Source organism: Myodes glareolus, chromosome 7, assembly GCF_982192425.1.
Source record: "Myodes glareolus chromosome 7, mMyoGla1.1, whole genome shotgun sequence".
Classification (NCBI taxonomy): Eukaryota; Metazoa; Chordata; class Mammalia; order Rodentia; family Cricetidae; genus Myodes; species Myodes glareolus.
In genome coordinates this window covers 24,758,973-24,775,364 of record NC_142032.1, presented here as the reverse complement: position 1 = coordinate 24,775,364, position 16,392 = coordinate 24,758,973, and the positions used below count along the sequence as shown (strand labels likewise).

Genomic DNA, 16,392 nt, shown 5'->3' with positions numbered 1-16,392 from the left:
TTTCCTCCAAGTCTTAGCCCTAAGGCTTTTTTTTTTTAAAAAAAACTAAACAGTTAGTGTTTGTTTATTTTTACTTTTTAAGACAAGGTCTGTCACCCAGGTTGGCCTCAGCCTTCTAAGCTCTGGGACTACAGGTGTGCACCACTGTACCTGACATTGTCTCTAGAATTTCCCCCCCTTCTCTGCTGCTTCTGTCCTCTGTGATCAGTCCAGGCCATGGGAATTTTTCTCACATCACAACACAACTGCCTTCCATTTCAGTCGGGAGACAAAGCCGGCACATCGGAGGCTGAGGGTCCAGCGCATGGAGAACTAAGCCTCATAGAAGGAAACATTGCATCTTGGTGAGCCAGGGCTCAAGCAGAGCAGAGCGCATGATTGACAACCCTTCCAGTCCAATATTTGGAAAAACTATGTGCAGAATAGATCTTCTAGCACCGTAGGCAGTGTGGCGTCACGCTACCCTAAGACATTCTGAAATAGATTTCTCCTATTTCCCCCTTTTCCCCTCCACGTTGAGCAGACAAGTCCAGCACCTACCCAGAAAGCACTTTGAGTTAGTGAGTCATTAGGCTATGTTAAGAGGGCTAATCTTGTGTAAATCTGCTCCTGCCAACAAAACAGAAAGGCTTCCATGACCGCAACTCATTTCAAGGAAAGGGTAAACATTTTAGCCAGGGCAGGGCCCTAATTCAGCAAATTTTATTTATGTCCAAATGCAGCGGTATTGGCAATGAAGAGCAATTCAGAAGCCATAACCAAGAAGATCATTGTGCAGGGCCCTTAAAGTTCCCTATAAATTTCTACCAGTGACCTTAGAGCCACTGCTTGACCACATAGCCAAATATTTGTATTAGGTGTTCCTGTGTTTAGCACATAATTAAAAAGATGGCATTCTTTGACTCCCTCTCAAATCATTCGGCTTTTCATCTCGCTCTGGAAAAGGCTGCAGGGACTCAGAGTGTGTTTTCTAAAGAAAAACTTTACTGTGTTGCAATAAATCCAGGGGCCAGGGCATTAATGCACCTGAAGGGCTCTTAACGTGTCTGTGGTGGAGATCATCCTTCAAGGAACTTTACCTCGAGGGTTATAAATCCTTTGATAAATGGCTATAATGGAAAAAGCTTCACCAAAGGAAACATGGGCTTCAAACATAATTAAATACGTTGGCCAGAACAGAGGCTTCAGGACAGGTGGGGAGGCCATGACACCTTGGGGGATTTCACTCTGAGCACTTGTCTCTGGTGAGGTCAAAAGACTGTCTCTGAAATGTATACAGTGGGAATAAGATGCCAGAGGGAGTCTCTCCCCAGCGGCTGACACAATGTGTTTCTCTTTCTCTTTTCTGTTTGTAATCTAGGGAGTAGTAGGGGCGCTAGGAATAGAAAGCTCCTATCTAAAGTGTATTCTGAGGGCTGGTGATGAAACTCGCACACACAAATCTGGGGGTTTGATCCCCAGCACCATATAAGCTGACCGTGGTGGCATAAGTCTGGAATCTAAATATATGGGGACACAAAGTAAGAGGGTCAAGGATGATGTTGAGATAATGCTTGACTATACAGTGAGTTTGAGGCCAGCCTGGGCTACAAGAGACTACATCTTAACAAAGCACAGTCTGAGGATTCCAGCATGGTAATAGCAAGAAATCAGGATAAACAAACCCTTCCGGGGCTAATGTCATTCCTACTGAACCAGAGTCTTTGGTGGTGGTGACGGGGACAGGGAACTGAGTGGGCTCAGAATTTGTATTTTTTTTAATATTGTTTATTAGCCCATTTTAAAATAGCAGCAGTAAGGTTATTACATGTTAACACAGATATCTTGTAAAAACACAGGTGTATTTTCCAAATAGCAAATAATTTGTCATTTATATAGAGAGTTTCCAAGTATCTTTAGTGTGTGTCCTAACACACAACAGGTGACCCCTCTTGTTCAATGTCTGTTCTGCACTGAACCTGCTGGGACACACTGTTTTGGTAAAAGTCCTAGATAAACACATAGTTAGGAAAAAGAACGTTGTCTTAATGGCATTTTCAGGCAGTTGTGATTTGAGGAAGAAGACAAATTTTGATCAAAACTTGCTAAGTGGAAACTTGGGTTAGGGTAACAGCATCATGAAATCTCAAGTCATATTATTGGAATTTACATACTGTCCCATTAAAACACAGCCACCTTCCTGGAGTCTACATTTTTAAGACTGGCTACTTATTGCAGTGCTTACCTAGAGCAGAATTGCTTAACCGTTGTCCAGGTGCCCAATGGATTGGACGGAGAGCTGCTCAGTACTGAAGCCGCCATGGCTTCCGGGCGCTGACCGTAGCGGCTCGTCTCAGTCTTCGGTACTGTATACTTTCTTACCGCCTGCCTTTTCGGTTTTCTCCCACACCTCTCTCTGTCTCAAACGTCCTTTCTCCTTGGTTTTCATAATTAAATGCTGCTTTTGTCCAATCACAGCCCCTCACACGCTTGTTTCTATCTCTTGTTGCTTCTTATTCTGTTCCGTGGCCTTAACGGTGGAGAGTGCAGGGTTTGGACCTTGGACTCACTTCTTCATTTTCTGCCTGTTTTACTAAGACATCATCACAGTGTCGACCTTCTATGAGAGCCAAAGTTACATTTTAAGTTTTAATTACTATGCCTTAGAGATCCACGAAACAAAACGGAGTCCGATCTGCAAGCCCCAAGGACGGAGTTCCTGAAATGCTAGAGGTCACGAGTTTTCACTCCTCTAAGCAAGTTTGTCCCATCTGCACTGGATGTGCTTGGTCATGTGTGGGCAGGAGGTAGATAGGCAGGAAACGTGTCAGGATGTATGCTTGCCTCTGATTGGACCTGATGGAAAATGCAAGGAATTACGGGTTTTCCTTCTTACGTCCTTGCCATACTTGATTCCAGGCCATTTCCTGGGAACCTGGGTATGGACCTGGCCAGAGCCCATCCACCTGATCAGTATTTTATTAAAGCTTGCTTCAAATTTGGTTGTAAACTGTGGTAGTGCTCTTAGTTTGATCCGTGGGAACAACACTTCACCTTCATGCAGATAACCCCGGAATCCATATCTCTAACCCTGACCTCTCACCTGAGTTCCTGCCTCTTATCTCTGCCTGTCTGCCACTGGAGATTTCTGCCTGGATTTCCCACCACCCCACACCCAGAGCTGGCTTTCCCAGACTCCTGTCAATGGGGAAGGGGTGTGTGCGCGCATGTGTGCGTGCATGCATGTGTGTATGTGTATGCGTGCATGTGTGTGTATGTATGCATGTATGTATGTGTGCATGTGTGTGCATGCATGTGAGTGTATGCGTGCATGTGTGTATGCATGCGTGTGATTGTATGCGTGCATGTGTGTGTCTGTATGCATGCATGCATGTGCGCATGAGACTTGTTCTTACTTCCACTGAAAGCAGCCATGAGTGTGATAGCTACAACATCATAACTACCTACTCCGTGTCAGGCACTTCACATCCCCGCCTCAATTCATCCTCACCACAGTCTACAGTCTCGTCGGAGGGGAATTGTTTGCACTTTTACATGGCAGGAAACACAGACAGAAAGAAATTTAACACCTTGGCTCATATGACACGGTTATGAAGTGGACAGAACATGACTGTCTATCCCAAAGCTCGTGTGTTTGCCACTATGTCCACAGCTACTGAAATAATTTAATTCACGGTTACATTTCCTGAAACACGGGAGAGGGGGCAGCAGTTACCTCTGAGTCTTTAGCATTTGGTGTGTGCTATCTGTATAGGCAAGATTGGCTAAATAGCAGGCGGTGACTGAATATGGAAGCTTTGAGCCAAGCAGACCTGGGGTCACTCCTACTGCCATTTTCAAGGGAGTGGGAGAATTGGCCATCTGGGTCACATCTGTAGAGTGAAGACACATACACCTTACTTTCAGGAGTATTGGAAAGAAAAATGAGAAACCATTTGTCAAGAATCAACCCTGGTAGTCAGATGTGGTTGTATACCCTTGTAACCCCACCACTCAGAAAGTAGAAGTAGGAGGATCATAAGTTCAAGGCCAGCTTCAGAGAGCAGCCTTGGCCGCATGAGACCTACTTTCAGAACGAAAGCACGAATCCCATCCTCACTGTTTGGAAAGAGGAAACAACCAGAGGGAAACAGGTGGGAGAGTCTGTGGGAGCTGACTGTCAAAATACTTTGTGTGTGTATGTGAAAATGGCATGATTCTGCATAACTAATGCATGCTAATAAAAAATTGAAATGTACCCCAAAATACCCATCCACGGATAAGGGGATCTATGGAACATAATACATCTATATGATGGAACATTATCTGATGATAAAAGGGACTGAATTCTGCTACAGGCTATGATATGCATGAACCTTGAGAATGTGCTAAAAGAAAGAAGCTAGGCATAAGGAGTCATATTTTATTCCATTTCATATCAAGTTTTCAGAACAGGAATAATCAGTAAAATCAGAAAGTAAGTTAGCGGCTGATTAAGTTACAGGTGGGACTGTTAACTGGGGTGGCGGCATTGAGCAGGGTATGAAGTTCTATGGGATATTGTCTGTATAACACTGTGTATCTACTAAGTCCACTGAGCATGTACTCTAATTGGGTGAGGTACACAGCATATGAATTACATCTCAATGAAATGGCTAAGAAGCAGAATGAACCTCAAATGCTCTGTGCATCATTGGTGCTTAGCCAATTCTTATTGATGACTTTGCCTCCTTTGCCTAGTTTGCTCCAGTGACAACTGGCCATTTGTTCCTTCTTAGGTTGTCCTGACCGAAGTGCCGCCATTGTCCTCTGCCTGCCTCTGGCAAACATCTAGTGAGATTTCTTTGTCTTTTATTTGGAGGTGTTTGAAGACTGGGGGGCTGTCTGCCTGCTGCTCCTTATGGCTTGGCTTCTGTTTGTGCCTGGATAGTCCCGGATGTGCTGCCGTTCACAGAGGAGGCCGGTCCACCTTCCCTCCCTTCCTAACCAACAGTCACTTGGTGGGTGACAACCCTGAAGAGACGCCTTGAGGCACTGTGGGTGAAGCAGGGGACAGAAGCCGACTCAGCCTGTGGACGTGGAACTCTTTGATTGTGATTGTGATACATAGGACACAGATATCAAACCATGGAGACTTGACCCAAGTCTGCTAAGTATGCAAGTGTGCAGTTCTCACTGAGATGCCCACAGAGCACAATCGGCCCTTGAGGGTGTAAGGACTTTTTGAGGATGAGAAGATGAGGTGTGTGAGCCAAGGCTAAAATAACGGGCCTTCCTTCTTCCTGCTCGGTGCATTAAGAATGTATTATATGCTAACCTCTGTTTGTTATGCTTTAAATCATTGAGACTGAACCAGGTTGGTGGTGCTTGACTTTCACCCCAGCACTGGGGAAGTAGAGGCAGGCAGGTCTCTGTAAATTCAAGGCCAGCCTGGATTCCAAGCCAACCAAGGCTACTTAGTGAGACCCTGTCTAGAAACAAATAAAAAACACAAGATTAAGTCCAGCCCTGCAGGAGTTTACAGCTGTGGGAGGCTGAACACAGGAATTCCTAGGAATCCATGAATAAAATACAATTCGGATGAAGGAGTTTGAAAGGCCCACAGAGAGCCGTCGTGTGGACTCATAGGGCTCAGGACAGCTTTCTGTCAGGAGGTAAGGAAGCAGACAACAGGAAGTTTCAAGGAAGTGATCAAAGCTGAAGGCAGGGCATCCTTTCCATCTCTCTCAGATAAAACTGCCTAATTTCACATCTATTTTGGGGCCTTCTCTCGAACCCTAGCCCTCTCTCTTCCTGTACCTCTTGCTGCAAAGTCCCTTCTTGCTTTGGTTGAACTATGGAAGCCATGTTTCCTGGAATCCTTGCCATGTGTGTCTGGAAGGATGGGATACTTTCTCCCCTCTGTCACTCAGGGAAGGAAGCTGAATGGCACAAAACCCTCCCCACTCAGCAGAGACCACCAAAATCAGAATCAATACAACAGAATGTCGGTCCCATGGGTCAAAAACACCTACTGAGCACCAATCAAAATTTGCATTTTGATTATAGCATTTGAAAACACGGACCTCTAAGTTGGAAGGTAGTGCTTGCCAAGATCTTGATTTGATCTTCAGCAGCAAAACCAAACCAAAATAAACCAAAACAAAACAAAGACCAATTCAGATCTGAATACCTTAGCAAATTTTTAGAATGTTCCCAAAGTGGATACACATCCACGGAATTTGTCTCTATGTGTTCTGAAAGATTTAACGTAGTCTTCCTGGGGAAGCATAAACCCCTTTGCAGGTCATTGAAAGAGCAGCAGGAAAGTACATAGAATATTCAAATGGACTTGCATGTTTTTAACCGATTGCTGTACACGTAGTTACTTCTACAATCTACAGGTGCAAACCAGGGATTGTAGCCCCCAAACAAAGTGGCACGTTCATGGGCTGAATTCTTATTCATTTATCATCCTTTTCTGTACTGTATGAGTATCTTTAACTGGTCAGTCAATCATAAAAAAAATTTCAACTCTCAGTAAATCTTATCAGTAGCACACAGATAATGGGATCTCTGTTTACAAGCTGCCGATTGTGTTCGGTCTTTGATAAAGACTGCAGACAGTCAATAAATGGGGAGACATTTACATGGCCAGGAGGAGTCTAACTAAACTATCTAATCTTTCCAAAGACAGTCAACACAATGAGCTCCAAACGAAATCCCTTCAAATACTAGAGAGACAGTTTAGTGCTTAAACCCAAGCCACCATTAAAGAACCATTAAAGCTTTTCCCTTTACCTTCCAGAAAAGGGTTCCTGCTTGCAGTTTATTCTCTGAAGGCAGGGCTTTATCATCCATGTTCAATGATTTCTAGGACCTGGGCCTGGGCAGGGGAATAGCTATTTAAGTACTGGATGGTTGACCTCCACAGCATTTAACACTGTAAAACGTGACAGGAACATCTCTCTTGGATTTCATAAAAGCAAAACAACAAACTTGCTGGTTTTATTCCTCCTAATCAAGTAAGGAAACCTCCATTTGTTCAGAATTCCCGGATATTAGTACTTTACATGTTACTTGGAGATTCTCAAAACAGAGGTTGCACAAAGACTAGGAGTTAACCCAGTGGTCCATATCACCCAATGAAGGAACAAAGTTTTAAAACTCTGAGATCCTGGACAGACACTTTGGAGAAAACAGGTTGTAAATACCTGGGTACTGAGACATCAGTTTAGATACTAAAAGAAATTTGGGCTTTCTGTGCTGAGAGAGTGAGAGAAAGAAAAAGGAAATTAACCACGATTTGTCTATGGGCTATTTTGGCTCTCCAGAGCTCTGGGATGCCCATTAAACAGTGCTATTGGCTGGATGAACCAGGCCTGGCATCTCAAGGCTTCCACTGGGATTCTTGACTTGAGGCCACTTTGTTCCTTCTGGATCCTCCCTACACCCTGTTTAAGAAGCCCGGCTAAGGAAGTTTGGGTTTTGTTCCATTCTCCACCCAGGTTATGTTGGCAGTCCCGCTGAGCTTCGAAATTCTGGACCTGAGAGAAGACCCACATAGTGGCCTGCGGAGCGCTGGCATTCTGTCTTCCACAGGTAATGAGATTCTCACTGGCCTGGCACTTAGCCATGCCAGGAAGCCCACTGGAATCTCGACTTTGTGGATTAAGAAATGGCAGGAAGTTTACCAACACAGGCAGTCCAGGAACATGGCTTTGTCCTTCAGGTAGGCAGCGGGAAGTCTTGGATGAAGGCTGTCCTGCTTATTTTTGAATTAAGCTTTAACTCACACTAATAAAATATCAGTAGATTTGGGTATGGGGAGGGACAGTTTAGGGGACACATACATATTCTAGGCATTGACACTCCTTCACCTTTAGAACCCCACATCCATTGACCCCTCTACTGTTACAGTCCCTCACGCCATGACCCGCTCCCTTTGTTGAGCTGTACATAGCCTTTGTCCAGGTGGACTCCCCACACCCCATTCCCGCAGCTGATCAAAGCTGGAGTGTGGCGCACAGCCAAACTGATCTGACTTGGTTCGATTTTTTTTTGTCTTTTGTTCCTTCTCTTCCTGTGTCTCTATCTCTCCTTCCTTTCATTGACAGGTTCTCATGTAGGTGAGGCCAGCTTCAAACTCTGCTCCGGGCTGCCTCCACCTCCCCAGGGTGGGGCTTACAGGCATGCACCACACCTGGCTTCATTCTTAGCACGACCTCTGGAGGCCCAGCTAGCCGCCCAGCACTTGCATTTTGTGTTTCTTAGGCCCTTCATTCTTTGCTCTGCTGGGAGGGGATTATTTTCTACCTTTTTTGTTTGTTTGTTTCAAAACTTTACCCTCTTCCTACCTCATTGTCACAATGACCTTGCTTGCTGTCTACTGAGGAAATACAGCCAGTAGAAGGAAACTTCCACAAACTTCCAGATTGTTCTCTCTTTCTCTCCTCTCTTCCCTTTTTCCATCCTCTCTCTTTCTCAAGTTTTAAACTATATTTATTTAGTGTCTCTGTGTGTGTATGTGTGTGTGTGTGTTCATGCGCGTGCATATCTAAGCACAAGTACTGCAGCACAAGTGTGGCAGTCAGAAGACAACTTGATTCAGGCCCTGACCTTCCTAGCCGATCAAGCATGACCCCACAACCCTTCCCACTCTCCTGAACTGCCAGTCTTTGCCAGCACCACAAGAGTATGTCTCACCATAAAAGACTAAACACAACACTGGCGCTCTTAACCCACTTTCTCCTCTAGCTTACCGCCCGCCCAGTTCTCGGCTTCCTGCCTACACCTTCTCCCGCGTCCTAACTTCTCCCCTCCAGTAACTGCTGTTCATTTTCTTGTCTGTTTATTTTAGATCATCATCTTCCTCCTTCTCCTCTTCTTCCTCTTCCATTTCTTTTTCTTGCCTCCTCCTTGCTTTACGTCTCTGTCTCTCTCCTTTCTCCCCTCCTTCTTTCCTTTTTTTGGTGCTTCCTTTCCTTTTTTTGAGACGGCCTCCGAGACTCCTACCTGGTAGACACATAGTCTCCCCTGAGCTACACTTTCAAAGCCTCCCTGCTTTTCCTCTCCAAGTCGCTCTAGGATGGAGTGAGTGCTCCAGGACTCAGTTCTGAGCTGTTTTCTGTTACTGACCTATACCCACCACTTTCCTGTTTCATCCATTCTAGTGTTTTCCCCATTCTCTCCGTATCAATGGCTTCTAACCGTGTCTACTTCCAGCCTGTACCGTGCCTCTGTGTTCTAGACTATATCCAACTCAAGGGCCTCCCCTTACACTCAAGGTGTCCAATACACATTCCCAGCCTGAGCTTATCCTTCCCACCCTAATCTCTTCTTAGGGAGTGTCAACTCCAATCTTTCAGTCCCCTGCAAGCAAACAAACTTTTGGTCCTCACCCTTGACTTAGTTTTCTCTAGAATTCTCATCCCTTAGCAAGTCTGGTTGGCTTGTCGCTCAAAATGGAGTCAGAAAATGATCATTTTTCATTTTCTCTATCACCACCACCCCGGTCCAGTTCTCCCCATTACCTGGTCTCCTTGCTACCAGACCTGAGATTTAAATCCAGTCACTTTTTATACTTTTAAACCTTTGCTCTTTTGTTTAGGCTTTTTGATTTTGTTTTTTGTTGTTTGTTTTTTGTGAGACAGGGTTTCCCTGTGTAGCCCTGGCAATCCTAAAACTCGTTCTGTAGACCAGGCTGGCCTCGAACTCAAAGTTCCCCCCGACTCTGCCTCCTAAGTGCTGGGATTAAAGTTGTGCACCACCGCCTTTCTGTCCCTCAGCTCCACTTTCGTCACTGCAGCCGTCGACAACTCCCTATTCTTCCCACTCTTCCTGAGATCCCACAGAGCCATCTTTCCTAGAGAGGTGTAAGCGAATGCAAAGCCTGCCCAATGATATAAGGAGAAGCCGCTACTGGACAGCTCTTAGAAGAGGGGCAGGCAGTGGTCTAGATCCTTTCTGTGCTTTCCCACTGTCCACCCTGCTATGCGGACAAAGGACTTTGAGGCTGGATTCCAGCAGCATAATTTTTCATCCCGAGGTAACCTTGAGCTCTAAGGCCACTGTTAGGATAGGAAGTGGAAGGGCAGATGGGGCTGATACGAGAGAATTGTCTGTATTCTGTCAATCATATTTTAATAAAACGCTGATTGGCCAGGCAGGCAGTATAGGTGGGAAAACCAGACAGGAAGTAGAGGTGATGCAATGAGAACAGGAGAATTCTGGGAAGCAAGGAGGTTCCTCAGCCACTCCTGCGCAGATCACTGAAGAAGCAACATGTAAGCTGCCCCCGCTGGAAAAGGTACTGAGTCATTAAGGCTAACATAGATAATGATAATGGATTAATATAAGTTACAAGGACTAATAAGAAGCCTGACCCCATGGGCCAATCAGTTTATAATCTTATGGAGTCTTGTGCGTGATTTTCTTTGGGGCCTGCCTGCTGTGGGGTACTGGGCAGGACAGATACCCCAACAAGCCGGCCCCTCATACTACACATGGTGCCCAGACATGGATAACTGAATCCACAGAAAGCTTGAGAAAGCTTGGGAAAGAATAGAGTAAAGCATGTTTTGTTGGTAGCAGCAATTTCTCGGGTCTACTTTGCTTGCTAGAGGCAAGCAAGGCTCTCATCTAAGAGAGGCTTCCTGACTCAGCTTTAGCTGCAAAACCCTGCAGCTCATTAAGAGGTCTTGCCATGAAACGCTTAAACTGTGTTGATGAAAAGCTGAATGCATGCTTTTCGGTTTTCAGTCGTAGCAGGAAAAAAGCTACACTGTTTTAAAATGCCAGCTTTCTGGACTGTCCTGCCAGGGCAATCTCTGACTCTTTCAGGCAGGCAGTCCGACTGAGTGTGGTCTGTGAGCAGAATGCTCCAGCTTGCTTGCTGGCAGGGACCTTGAAACGCCATAGAGTTGTGGCAGTAAAAGGCTCCAGTGGTACCTCTACCATGAGTCTGGAAAGCTAAGGAATGGACTGGATCTAGCCATCAAAGCCATGGTTTTAGACTCATGTGGTCAGAAAAAGAGAGATATATAGTAAAAGAAAGATTCAAAGTTGAAGAAAGCCTCTAAATGGTTTACAGTGTGTTAAAAATATATGTAGGCTGAAAGTTAAAGTTCTTAAAGTTAAAAGGAAAGAAAGAGAGTAGTTGGGTGTGGTGGTACACATCTTTAATCCCAATGCCTGGGAGGCAGAGGCATATTGACCTCTGTGACTTCAAGGGGTAGAGGTAGATTGACCTCTGTGACTTCAAGGTGTGGTAGTGCACACCTTTAATCCCAATGCCTGGGAGGCAGGGACAGACAGATCTGTGAGTTCAAGGTGTGGTAGCACACACCTTTAATCTTAGCACTGGGGAGGCAGAGACAGTCTGTGAGTTCAAGGACAACCTGGTCTACAGAGTTATTCCAGGACAAAGATATACAGAGAACCAGTCTCAAAAAGTAAAAGTAAAAATAAAGAAATAGAGGTTAAAATAAAGCCACATAAAGATGAAAAATACACAGAGAATCTTGATACTGTATGCTATTATGCTCTCATTGAATTGTTTGAATGCTGAGGAAGGAGCAACAGCTGCTAAAAGACTTTTGTTTATAAATGCTGCTGAACTAACCTAAGATAGGTATTTTGAAAATACCTTGGCTTCAAAATTGAAGTCAAAAGGTATGTTACTTTCGAGAAGAGATTCTGCTTTTGTTTCCACAGAAAAGGAGAGGCTCTGGATTTATTCAGAGTTAAGAAAAATCACCTTTGACCAAGGGAGGCCACCTAAAAAATCTCCAACAGGGATAGATGGCCCAGATGACAGAGTTCTACATCCAGAACTGATTCAGGACTCCTGCCTGAGATGATTGAGACTCACAGGATACTCCAGTCAGGACTTGATTATAACTCTAAATTTTCTTTAGGTCCCCATAAGATCATCAGCTTCCCCAACCAGCAGGAAGTAGCCTGAAATACTACGCCCACATTCCCAACAAATAGACTATGGGTATTTTCCTTTGTTTAAAAAAAAAAAAGAGGGAAATGATACGGGAGAATTGTCTGTATTCTGTCAATCATATTTTAATAAAACGCTGATTGGCCAGGCAGGCAGTACAGGTGGGAAAACCAGACAGGAAGTAGAGGTGATGCAATGAGAACAGGAGAATTCTGGGAAGCAAGGAGGTTCCTCAGCCACTCCTGCGCAGATCACTGAAGAAGCAACATGTAAGCTGCCCCCGCTGGAAAAGGTACTGAGCCATTATGGCTAACATAGATAATGATAATGGATTAATATAAGTTACAAGGACTAATAAGAAGCCTGACCCAATGGGCCAATCAGTTTATAACCTTATGGAGTCCTGTGTGTAATTTCTCTTTGGGATTTGCCAGCTGTTGCGGTACCAGGCGGGACAGAAGCCCCAACAAGCCGGCCCCCGTCATGTTACATGGGGCCTAGGTGCCTGACGACTGTGGCGCCCCCACACAAACCCTAGCCTGCCTTAGTCCCATCTAGAATTGTGTATATGATACTCTTCAATTAATAATATAGTTTGTATTGAATAGAAAATAGGGTATAAGGTAATGAGGTTGAGTGTATAAGTTTTCACTGAGGAGAAATGTCCTTGTGTTAAGGTGCTGAGGAGGAAACACTGTTACCATGGAAATGAGCGGTTTCATTTACAGCGACAGCGTCGCCATCATCTTCACCATCAGAGCAGTTTCTGGGAGACACAAACTTCGGATCTCTACAAAGACTTAGCAAACCATTGCCAGCACTGCTACAAGAGAAAGCGAATAAGAAGGTTTTCGGAGGAAGGGGAATTTGGCCGATTGGATGTTGCCTTCAAAGTAAATGATGTATGGTTTTAATTTTCCTATAATTGGATTTAAGGGTTACTTTTAAGTTATATGTATGCACGTGCCCAGGGGTGTGTACATGAGCGCAGATGCTCACAGAGGCCAGAAGATGGCGCTGGATCCCCTGGGGCTGGAAATAGAGGCTCTATGAGCGGCCCAATATAGAATCAAACTCAAGAGTTCTCTGCGAGGGCAGAACATACTCTTAGTTGTTGAGCCGTTGTTCAGCCCTCAAATACAGTCTTAAACCTGATACAGTCTTAATACCTGTGAGGCTGCTAGCTGTAAGTCTGGTTATGGAGAGAGAATAGCTAAAGGTGTGGGAAGTTAGTTGCAAGATATTTGTCCTGTGAAATCCAGGCCAGGACATGTGGACATGGCTCACCTCAAGATGACTTCTGATTGGTGGAAGGAGCATGTTCCCTCAAGTGCTGCCACTAGCACTAGCTTTAAAAATATTCGTTTCCTGGGAGGGGGTGGCACACACCTTTAATTCCAGCACTAGAGAGGCAGAGGCAGAGGCAGAAGGATCTCTGTGAGTTCGAGGCCAGCCTGGCCTACAGAGAGAGCTCCAGGACAAGCCAGAATTACGCACAGAGAAATCCTATCTCAAACAAAACAACTATATAACTATATGTATGTTTTTATTTTTGAAGAATTTCATACACGGTATATGGTCATATTCACCCCAACTTCTTAACTCCTCCCAAATCTCCTCATCTCTATACCCCCAAACTTCCTGTCTTTGTATATATTTGTTTTTCATTTAAACTTATTAATTGATAGGATGGGAACACTATGGCAAGTGAGCATTGGGGCTCTTGAGATGGCAGGATGAGGGTTGAGCAAGGGGCTTAGCTCACATTTTGCAAATGTTTGAGCCTTTTGGAATGCGTTCACTTACTGCAAAAGTTACTGTCAAAACACCACACTTCCTTCAAGAGTCTTTGGATGCCTGTTCTTTAATTGTTTTAGGATGTGACCAACTCTTGTGGAGCTGAGCTAGTTGGCTTCATTATTCCCCTGCAACATTTCCTCTGCACTCGCTGATTTCCATGGTACATGATGATTGCTTCCTGAGAGACAAAGGAACACATGTGTTTAGGAGTCAAGAGGAAGCATACAGATCACCTATTGAACTGCAGCCCTGTAGAAGCCCAGATACATGGAAACTTTTCTTTCTTTCGTCGTGTGTTGGGAATGAAGGAATTCACATCAGTTATTCTCTTAGGAGTTGCTCTGGAATTATTGTACTTGCAAGGGGCCAGATGGTGTCAGGGACTGTAAACCAAGCTTACTCCCAAGAGCTGTGTCGGACAGGCTGTTTGCTACATCAATATTTCTGAGTAGTGACCAATCCAGAAATAGTAGGTAATAGGAAATTTGAAGAGATTATGCGGTAGTGAAACCTAGTGTGGTGAGACATGTCTGTAATTTCAGCATACACAGGGCTGAAGCGAAAGGGTCATATTCAAAACTAACCTGAGCTATAGTGAGACTATCCAAAAAAACAAAACAAAACAAACAATCACCAGACAACCAACTGACCAAAAGACAAAAGAATGGATGCAGAAAGAAGGAACAGCTCACTGATTCTATTTTATTTCATTAATCATTAATGATATCAACAAACATTGACTAAGAATTCCATGTGTGACATCCTTACTAAAGACTCCGAGAACAAGGTGAAAACATCCAGAGATGAAAAAATTTTGCTGGTCATGGTGGCACACGCCTTTAATCCCAGCCCACAGGAGGCAGAGACAGGTGGATCTCTGCAAGTTCGAGGCCAATCTAGTCTATAGATTGAGTTCCAGGACAGCCAGGAGTACATAGAGAAACCCCATCTCAAAAAATCAAAACAACAAACAAAAAAGGAAGGAAGAAATAAAAGCTCCTTAGTTTAGTGTTCCATATACAGCATCTAAATCTTGTCCAAGTCTTTCCTGCACAAATTGGAATCTATAGGGGCTTTAGATGAGGGCTGGGCTGTGCGTGTTGATTCTTGAACACATAGAAATTCACTGAACAGAGCCAGGTGGTGATGGTGCATGCCTTTAATCCCAGCAGTTGGGAGGTAGAGACAGGTGGATCTCTATGAATTCAAGGCAAGCCTGGTCTACAAAAGCTAGTTCCAGGATAGGCTCCAAAGCTACACAGAGAAACTCTGTCTCAAAAAACAAAAACAAACAAACAAAAAGAAATTCGCTGAATAAACAGACATCTAGAAGCCCATTCCAAATAATAGGAATAGCATCTAGTGTTGTGGAATAATCTTTTTGTACCCTATAAAAAATGTGTCTTTTCCACACCTCCTGATTGGCCTAATAAAGAGCTGGAAGGCCAATAACTATGCAAGAAGAAGCTAGGCAGGACTTCCGGGCAGAGAGAGAGGAAGAGGAGATGAATTGTGACGAGAGAGACGCCAGAGTACACAGAGAGGAAGCAGGAGGCACAAAATGGACGAAAGGTAAAAAGTCACGAGACAAAACTTAAATTAATATAAATGGGTTAATTTAAGTTGTAAGAGCTAATGGGACAAGCCTAAGCTATAGGTTGATTTTTCATAATTAATAAGAAGTAGCTGCATCATTTTTTTTTTTGTGACCCAGTGGCCCAAAGAAAAATCTGTCTATAATGTACCGATGTCCAGAGATGCTCAGGTCAGAGCTGGAGAGCAGAGCTTGGCAGAGACTTCTTTGGAGAACAAGGGTCCAGGGAGGATGTCCGTGTTGGGCATTATCATTCGTAAATGTGTGTCCATCGCACGGAGGGAGCTGTACAAATTGAGGAGAGTTGATGAGTTCAGCTTTAGACCTTTCTGGTGGGGTGGAGTATGGTAATGGAAATATTATGTAGTTTTTAGCAATGGAGTTTGGAGCTTAAGTGAGAAGTGCAACTGAGAAATTTAGATTTAGGACCTATACAGAGGGAACCTGCGCACACAGGAACCTAGAGTAAGGAGAAGAGAAAATTAAAGAAAGAATTTGTAAATTCTGGGGGAGACAAGTACATTTACAAATCAAGCTAACAAGAGGTAACCCAGGATGAAAACTAAAGAGAAGCCAGGATGCTATGACGAAAGCCACACGGGAACGGCAGACGAAGGCTGACGTAATGTGGTTCTTCAGTGGCTGTTGAGAGAATGTCACAGCAAACAGCAAAAAGACTGCTAACTGGATCCTTTCTCTACCGGTTCCTTGACTCCACAGATTTGTGGCTGTCTTTCAAATGTTGACCCTACCCTTTGTTCCCAAAAATAAATTCCAGAAGTCTGGCAGAGCAACTGGGTGCTTACCCCTGGATTGCATAGTGAAAGTTCACGGGAGTCGGGTGAGAAGGGATTGCACTGTGCTTCTGCCTTTCCAGTAGTCTGAAAGGGTCAGCTTAAGCCAGCGAAGATTCTGTTTCCAGCCGGCAGCAATAACCATAGAGACTTGTGTGTTCAAAGTACAGAGAAGCCGTGATCGCTGAAAGCCCAACCATCAAGGAAACATCTCTGTCATCCCCTCCAAGGATCAGCGGACGCTATGGAGGACGATGGAGAGAATGCAAGAGCCAGAGGAAATGTGTGTGTGTGGG

General features: G+C 44.5%; 1 long non-coding RNA gene across 1 annotated transcript in view; it reads left to right on the top strand.

Moving 5' to 3' along the window:
* LOC125403522 (uncharacterized) overlaps positions 1-16,392 on the top strand; it is a 39,666-nt gene extending 23,274 nt beyond the window's left edge. The window contains exons 2-3 of the long non-coding RNA XR_015738350.1: positions 4,841-5,221; positions 12,586-16,392. This is a non-coding gene — a long non-coding RNA (uncharacterized LOC125403522). The remainder of the gene's footprint in view (positions 1-4,840; positions 5,222-12,585) is intronic.